The sequence below is a fragment of the Globicephala melas genome, chromosome X (genome assembly GCF_963455315.2).
Source record: "Globicephala melas chromosome X, mGloMel1.2, whole genome shotgun sequence".
Taxonomy (NCBI): domain Eukaryota; kingdom Metazoa; phylum Chordata; class Mammalia; order Artiodactyla; family Delphinidae; genus Globicephala; species Globicephala melas.
Genome location: NC_083335.1, coordinates 63,847,215 through 63,856,070, shown reverse-complemented (window position 1 = coordinate 63,856,070; position 8,856 = coordinate 63,847,215).

Below are 8,856 nucleotides of genomic sequence, written 5' to 3'. Positions count from 1 at the left end.
CCCCATGACTCTTTTTGAATTATGGTTTTCTCAGGGTATATGCCCAGTAGTGGGACTGCTTGGTCATATAGTAGTTCTACTTTTAGTTTTTTAAGTAACCTCCATACTGTTCTCCTGCATAGTGGCTGTATCAAAAGTTTTGTACCAATCAAAAATTAGAGTGACATGTGCCTGTCCAAACAGCTACAGCTAGTCTCTCATTGGTTCCGCTTCTTTCTGTTCATCCTCCGGACAAATTGTGGCTGTATCAATTTACATTCCAACCAACAGTGTAGGAGGGTTCCCTTTAGAGAATATTTAATTTTATGGTTTAGCATTTTAAAAATCACATGATAGGAGACTATCTTTTAATGATTAGACTTACCTAAGCACCTCTAAAAGTCTTATTCAGGCAGTGGTGGTGGTATGGTCTTTATAGGGTTGCAGACTGTTAAAGGGGTGGTGGTAGACTCTCAGTAGGACTAGAGAGGAATGTCCGAGTGTAGTGATGGGAGATGCAGCTGTGAATGGTGTACTGAGGAGGGAGAACATCAACCCTGACAACCCAATATTTTTACTGTGAAGTACAAATGAGATAATAGTTGTGAAAGTGCTTTGAAACAATGTGCTAATGGAAAGAGTGCAAGTTTTGAAGTAAGGCAGGTTAAGGTTCAGTTCCCAGCTCTGCTCTTTACTAGCTGTGTGATCTTGGCCAAATTACTTAAATTCTCTGAGACTCATTCTCCTCATCTGAAAGTAGGGGATAATAATAGGTCATTACTGAGTTGCTGTGATGATTAGAAATAATGTTAATACTTAACAATAGGCATTTGTTGAGTTGTAGCTGATGATAAAAATCATATTGATAGTAAAAGGGATTGCCACCGATTTTCTATATCAGCTTACCTAGTGCATTCAAACAAAATTCCTCACAAATTTTTGTATATAAACCAACCATAATTAACACAACTGTTCCACAAATATTTATTGACCATTCAGGTGGTTAAAGGCACTGTGTTGCAGTTGTGTGTGTGTGTGTGTGTGTGTGTGTGTGTGTGTTTGAAGTATGTATTCTGGGTGAGGAATACAAAGATGAATCCACTTGAAGTTTTTTCTCAAATAGTTTACAGGCCAGTATGCAGGCAAAATATGTACATTAGTATTAGTAGTGTAGAAATCTCCTAGTGTTAAATGCCCTGTAAGAAATACAGGTAATGTGTAATGAAGGTGGAAAAGAGAAAGATTGTGACTGGGTGGGGTGGGTGGAGAGGAGTGAGGGGTAGAATCTGGGAAGACTTAGTAGAAGAGGTGATTTTTTAGCTGAGCTTTTGAGTTGGGCTTTGAAAAAGGGATAAGATTTGATCATCCCACTATGGGGGTGAAATTAAAATGGATGAAGAAATGGACATTCCTATTGGAGGAAATAGTGAAAATAAAGGCACAGAGTTTAGCAGTTATAGCCTATGAATGGACAAGCAGCAGTTCAGTTTGGATGAAGCCTGGGGTATGTGAAGGAAGTATGTAAGTTCACAGACATATAATGTGATACATAGCTACTTAAAGAGAAAGTTGCCATGTAGCAGAGATGACAGTAAAAAGCAAATGTTGTATATATACTAGGTCAAGAAATGTGTGGTCTTGAATTTTTAACTGCCCTATATATTTTCTTAATTTACTGAACTACTGACACCCATTAGCTATCTCCCCTCTCCACCCAGGAATACCTGATAGAGCTTGACTATGATTTTATCTCAACATTTCCAAGAACTTTTTAATGTGTGTTTTCTCAATACCCCGTAATTCTGCCTGTGATGTACTCCATGTTCAGAATGGTTCAATTCCCCTCCTCCTCCAAGTCAGGTATTAAACAAGCAAGACTGTCTCATGTTAACCCCAGCATGGACCTCTTGGTTTAGATATTTCATTTCAATTATTTCTTCTTGGAGCATATTTACATAACCAAATTCCATTTCCTCATCTTCTTCCATTCCATTTATGCCATGATTTTGTTCTTGTCACTGCTGTATTTGATTTTTCTAGCACAGCTGGATTATCTAAAACTGTGTTATTTGTATATATCCCTGACAGAAAAATAGCTCCCCTCTTATTCTCTGATTATTTCTTGGCTAAAAGACTGAAGCAGAAAATATCATTAGCAAGGAGTCACATCAGATTCCTGGGACATTTGTATTTTCTTTATGTATGCCAGCAGAGCATGGTCCAACAGCATGTGAAAGTGGGAAAGGTTACACTGATGAATTATTTGTCAAGAGCTGAAAAGGCATTTTGGTTTTCTTGATTTTTTGAGAGAGCTTCGTGATTTCTTTTTTCAGCTGCCTTTAAGCAAGCAGGGTTGTACTTCTGAGGCACTTTTTGCTTTCAACATTTGTGTAAGCCAGATATGGTGCAATCTAGTCACTGTGCTACATCAGGATGACTGCAGTAGATAGCACAGTTTGAAAAATAAAGATTGTTATTTAAAAATAACTCCATGGGGGAACATTTCTGGCAAGTTTCATAAGAAACTGTTAATCATAAGTGACTCTGAGTAGGGGGAGTGGAGAGGACTTTTAGTTTTCATTTTACATTTTTCTGTAGCATTTGAGTTATTTTTGAAATATGAGCATACATTTCTTCTTTTTTTAAAAAATAGCTTTATTGAGGTATAGTTGATATCTAAAATTGCACATACGTTTTGTGTACTATTTGATAAGTTTGGACATAAGCAAACACCTGTGATACCATTACCATAATCAAGGTAATAGACATATCCAACATCTCCCAGAGCTGCTTTGTGTCTTGTGTGTGTGTGTGTGTGGTAAGAACACAACATGAGAGCACACATTTTTTTTAATGAAGAAATAAAAAGGAGGCTTACCATCTGGCTGTGGCCTCATGTCCAAGTTTCTTGATTTGGCATTCAAAGCCCTGTAAGATGCAGTTCTATCCCACCTCTCCAGCAGTGTTTCCCTTTTCCCTTACTCATGCCTTACTAACCATGTTAGTCTCTACGTTGTGCTACTCATGTGGCACACTCAGTCAGACTTTGTTTACAGGTCTATGCCCTCTGACTGACTTTCCAAGTTTAAAAATTTAACCCTTCTTTCTAGGCCCAGTTCAGAAGCTGCCTCCTCCTAAGAGCCTTACCTGATTTCCCTAGCCCACACTTCCTGTTGCAAATGCAGCCAACACTGATGGCAGTTCTCATTTGGAATCTAATTATATCTTGTCTTAGTTTTCTCTGGTTAGTCAGAGGAGCCAGATTCTTGTCCTGCCACATGATCCTGGGTAGGTAGCAATCTCTCCTCATCTAGAAAATGAGAGGTGTTGTATGATTTCCTAAATGCCTTCTAGTTCTAACAATCTAGGTTTCTAATATTTGTGAAAGAAGCTTTCAAAAACTCCAAAGCACTACAAAATAGAAACTGGTATTAGGATTACACTTTTTAAATCCCCCACAGCTTTTATAGTAATAGGTAAAAGAGATGCATTTCTGACAAACTTCTTGTATGTATCATCTTAAAGTTTGATAGAAACTACTTCTTTGGTTAACAAAGTCCAACTTTTAAAAAAATTGGAGACTATTTTTTACACATTAGGCACGCCAATTTTAACATCAGTTTTCTTCTATAGGCAGCTATATCTTTCATTCTTGGGGTAAAAATCGCTTGAAAATATTTTGATTAATTGCGCATTTGGCATTAATGACCCCTTTCAATGCTGTGTTTCATCAAGCTTGAAAATTTATAAATGTCCTGGTATCATAACTTTTCCTGAAGAAACTAACTTCTCAGACATAAAAGATAATATTACTGTTCCCATACATTTTCCATGGAAATAATAGCTGCAGCAACCACTACAACAGCAACAACAATAGCAAACACTTCTCTAGCATTTACTATGCACTAGGCACTATACTATACTATACATTTTGCTTATATTAACTTTATATTAACTCATTCAATTAAGTTAGTATAACAACAACCACAACAACCCTACAGGAAAGGCATTTCCCCCTTCCATCTCACAGGTTTAAAGACTGAGGCTCATAAAGGCTAAATAATGTGCTAAGGGGCCACAGACCTGGTAAATGGTGGAGATGGGATTACATCTCAAGCCATTTGTCTTCATACTCTGTGCTCTAAGCAATTTAAACTATTATACTAGGCTGCTTCAGCTCTGTCCCCAACTTTCTGTGTGTCTGTGAATGAGTATCTTCCTTTCTGAGCCTTTTTTCCTTATCTGAAAGTAAGGAGGTTAGACTAGTCAGAGATTGCAAACTAACCATCTCTGGTCTAGAGGTGGCCTGCAGATACGTTTTGATTGATCTGTACTTATTTTAAAGTTGATTAAAAATCAGGAGATCCTATACAACAGTCCAGTTTTCCAAGTTACCTTGAAAAATAGATCTATGTTAAGCCCATATTCCCATATAGCAACAACCAATAGGAGCTGAGTAAATATTGGTTGCTTCCTTAGCTGGAGAACACACTCTAGTTTTCTGCAGTTCCTAACACTCCCTACTCCATTACATCTACTTGCTTTACTCTTAAACTTTCTCTGCCTGGTTCCTTATAGACATTTGAGCCAGAGCTTTAATCCTGATCGTTAAAGTCCCTTCAAGCTTCAACATTCAGTGATTCTACAGGAAGTTAAAAAACATACTGACATACATGAGAACATGGATGGATCTCAAAAACATCTTGAGTGAAAGAAGCCAGAAACAAAAGAGTAAATGGTACCATTTTTTGAAGTTCAAAAGCAGGGAAATTTAATCAATAGTTCTATAAGTCTGAATAGTAGTTACCTCTGGGCATGAGTGGGTATTGACTGGGAAGAAGCACAAGGGAACTTTCTGAGTATGGGTGATAGCAACATTTCATATATTGATCTGGGTAGTGGTCACATGGGTGTATGAATATGTAAAACATCACTGAAGATTTGTGCATTGTACAAATATGTATATGAATATGAATTGTATATTGCATTTTTAGCAAGATACTCATAAAACAGTGGTGTTTAGTGGTTCTCAAAACCTAGTCTTCAAAAGCTGGCATCAGAATAATCTGAGATTTTTCCTTGAAAGCAATTCCCAGGTCACAGCAAGGTCAACAGTTCCAGAATTTCTAGAGGTGGAGCTTTGCGATGTATAGTTTAACAAGTACTGAAAACTTTACGAAGGAGTCAGATATGGGGACTTCTGTTCCTTTCTCTGTCCGGCACTTTTTTTTTTTTTTTGTGGTACGCGGGCCTCTCACTGTTGTGGCCTCTCCCATTGCGGAGCACAGGCTCCGGACGCGCAGGCTCAGTGGCCATGGCTCACGGGCCCAGCCGCTCCGCGGCATGTGGGATATTCCCGGACCAGGGCACGAACCCGCTTCCCCTGCATCGGCAGGCGGACTGCCAACCACTGCACCACCAAGGAAGCCCTCTGTCTGGCACTTTTAAATCCCGTTCTGAATGAGTTAATTTGTTGGTGTTTGGTTGGGGTGAGGAGAGGAGAAGGAACTCAAACCCCAAAAAAACATTCGGAGCAAAGATTTATTTTCTAGCTTGCTTAGAAATATGCTTGTGGTTGGTGGGGAGATGTGTATGTATGGGGAGTAGTGGTAGGGAATTGACTATTGAAAGAATGTTGGTTTTAAAGAAAGATTAATTCTAATGCTTTTCCAAAGGTGCTCAAGAAGGACAGGACAAATATCATCAAGTTAGCTAGATTATTTGAAGACTAGTATGGTATGAACTGATGGTCAAAATACTTAACTCACTCTAGATTCCAAAAAACTGGTGGCAGGGACTGCCCTCAGCACAATGTTTAAGTGGATTAAGGGGGGAACCCTTAATCCAGTGACTGCTGTCCTCATAAGAAGACCATGTGAAGATACAGAGACACACAGGGACGAAGGTGATGTGAAGACGGAGGAAGAGATTGGAGCGAAGCACTGTCAAAGCAAAAAGTGTCAGGAGCCACCAGAAACTTGAAGAGGTAAGGAAGGATTTCTCCCTAGAGCCTTCAGAGGGGGCATGGCCCTGTTGACACTTTGATTTTGGACTTCTGGTCTCTAGAACTTTCAGAAAATGAATTTTTCCATTTTTTTATGTTATGGCAACCCCAGGAAACTATTACAGCTTTTTATACTAAGGCCTAGAAGACAGGTCCTTGGGTGGGGAATTCTTTGAAGTCACTGACATTTCTGTGGGAGGGCAATGGATTGAAGGGAAGGAGCCACTAGAAGGAGTAAAAGGCCTTAGAAGCTGGGAGAGGAGAGTAAACATGGTTGCATTCTGCAGATTACACAAGACCAGCCCTGTGGAGAGTCATCTCCAAAGCTTCATTCGAATGCCCCTACTAAGGTCAGCTTTCTGTGCTATACAAATATGGAGTCCTCTACCTAAGTGCTAAGGAATTAGGAGTTGAAAACAATATCCACAGCCTGAAGACATGAGTCTTGCCTACTCTTTTCCCTCCCCAGAAATCATCACTTGTAAGTGGCCTGACCTCAGGGTGACCTACATGAGTACTAAAGGGTTTGGCAGGCAGGACAATGCACCCCATGTGGCTCCCCATTCCTCTGTCTCAATCAGAAATGGGAAATTTGCTATTAACCTTTTAAATGATCTTTTGTATTTGTTTATTTGGTTTGGTTGTTTGTCTTTTTGAAAATTCATCTGGCTATTTGTTTTACCTCTTCCTTTTTTGGCAATGCCTCTTTAGGCTAGACTAAATTTGGCTTTGTTTTCTGCATCAGGTGATGTTTCACTTTGACTCACCACCCAGGGGAGTAGGGGTGACCAGTGGGACTTAGGATCTGCTTTGCATTTCTCTGACTGGGCCAGAGCGGGTAGCTGTTTTCAATTCATTTTAGAGTTTACTTTTGGTCTAATTTGCTTCCCTGAGAAAGTCCTTTCATTTGTTTGCCTTTTTACATCTAAAATGCCTCTATCTTGTCTAAGTATCAGGGTAGGAGGGTGGTTGTCACAAGTAGACATATATCTGACTATATTACATTCAATTTTGTAGGTTGCAATTTTGCTACCTCTGTCTTCAGTATGGACATTTGCTGACCTGGAGCATGGTTTCTGAGGCAGATTTATTAAAAATGTAGAGGCTTGCCACATAGAGTTTGTGGTGTGACTTTAAGGGTCTGGTAAAGAGATCCTTTATTATCTCTGCACCAAAAAGCAGCCAAAAAGCTGCTTACTTAATGATTTTTGCCTATGATTGACCTGATAGCATCATTCATTTGCATGCTCAGGTGGGCCTCACCTGTTTTGTTCTCTGTTCCACACAATGTCGGTGAAACGATCATTTATAACAGTGATTGAAGGGCATGAACTAACATACATTGTCCTCATTATTTACATTATGATTTCTAAAGCCATGTTCTTCTGGTGTCAAGAAACATAATTTTTCACTGACTATGAATCTCATACTGTTAATTCCACCTTTTATAAGAATCCTGTAATATACTTTAAAGGGAATCACCAATGTTAGTTTCTCTCTCCCAATCTGGTCTGACAAATCCCAGGCCTTAACTCTTTGGATAAATAAGTTTAGTGGGCAGAGTACTCATCTCTAAATCAAAAGATCTCAGTTCCAGTGATTGTAAGGAGCAAATGATGCAAAGATGTAATTTTCTTTCTGACATTTTCATTATCTGACATTATCTTAAGTATTTAGTTGTCTTCTCACTTATTGCCTATTTCTTCTAATAGAAGATGACCTCATTAGGACAGGAAATTTGTCTTATTCTCTACTGTTTCTCTAGTGCCTAGAATCGTGCCTGGCACTTAGTAGGAACTCAAGAAATATTTGTGGAATGAATGAATAAGTTAATGACCCATATACTCTAAGAATTAGGGAAGCTTTGAAGGCCACCTAATCCAGTCTCTCACTCCAAAACATCTTCTTCATCTTTGATACTCATCTAGTCCAGACTCAAGTCCCTACAGGACAAGGAACTCATCATATTCCAGACAGCTCATTTTTCTGTTTTACTACCAGAAAATTCTTCCTTTTGTTGAGTTCAAATGTATCTCACTGAAATTTTCACCCCTTAGTCTTTATCCTGCCTTTTGCAGCCACACTGATTAAGTTCTAATTTTCAATATAATAGCCCTTCAAGTTTGTGAAGACTGCACTGATATTCTCCATAAATCTTCTCCAGGTGAAATAGCCACAATTCCTTTAACTGTTTCTCATACAATATGCTTTTGACTACCCCTCATCATCCTGGCACTCTTCTGTGACCATTTATTTCTGCTCCAATATTATGGTCTGGGAAGTGCTCAATGTGGTACAGCTAGCCTCTCCTTGCTCATAGAAACATTCATCAGCAGTTCATGGGTACATATGTTTAAAATGCTCCACGTTTAACTGTCCTATGATTCATCCCACATTTCATCATTTTGTCCACAAGGATATGAGAGACTCTGTAAAATGATTTGCTAAAATCCAGATATATTAGGTCTATACCATTCCGCTAATCTGCTAGTATATGAACCATATTTAAAAGTGAAGTGAGGTTAATCTGCTTAGTAAAGCAATACCAGGTCTTCATGTTTCCTACCCCTTTTATTTATTTATTTATTTATTTGCTGTACGCGGACCTCTCACTGTTGTGGCCTCTCCCATTGCGGAGCACAGGCTCCGGACGCGCAGGCTCAGCGGCCATGGCTCACGGGCCTAGCCGCTCCGTGGCATGTGGGATCTTCCCGGACCGGGGCACGAACCCATGTCCCCTGCATCGGCAGGCAGACTCTCAACCACTGCGCCACCAGGGAAGCCCCCTACCCGCTTTTGGATGATCAAAAAGTATCTATTTGAAATGACTAATGTAAAAATGTTTGGGAAATTAAAAAATTTAAAAGCACTCA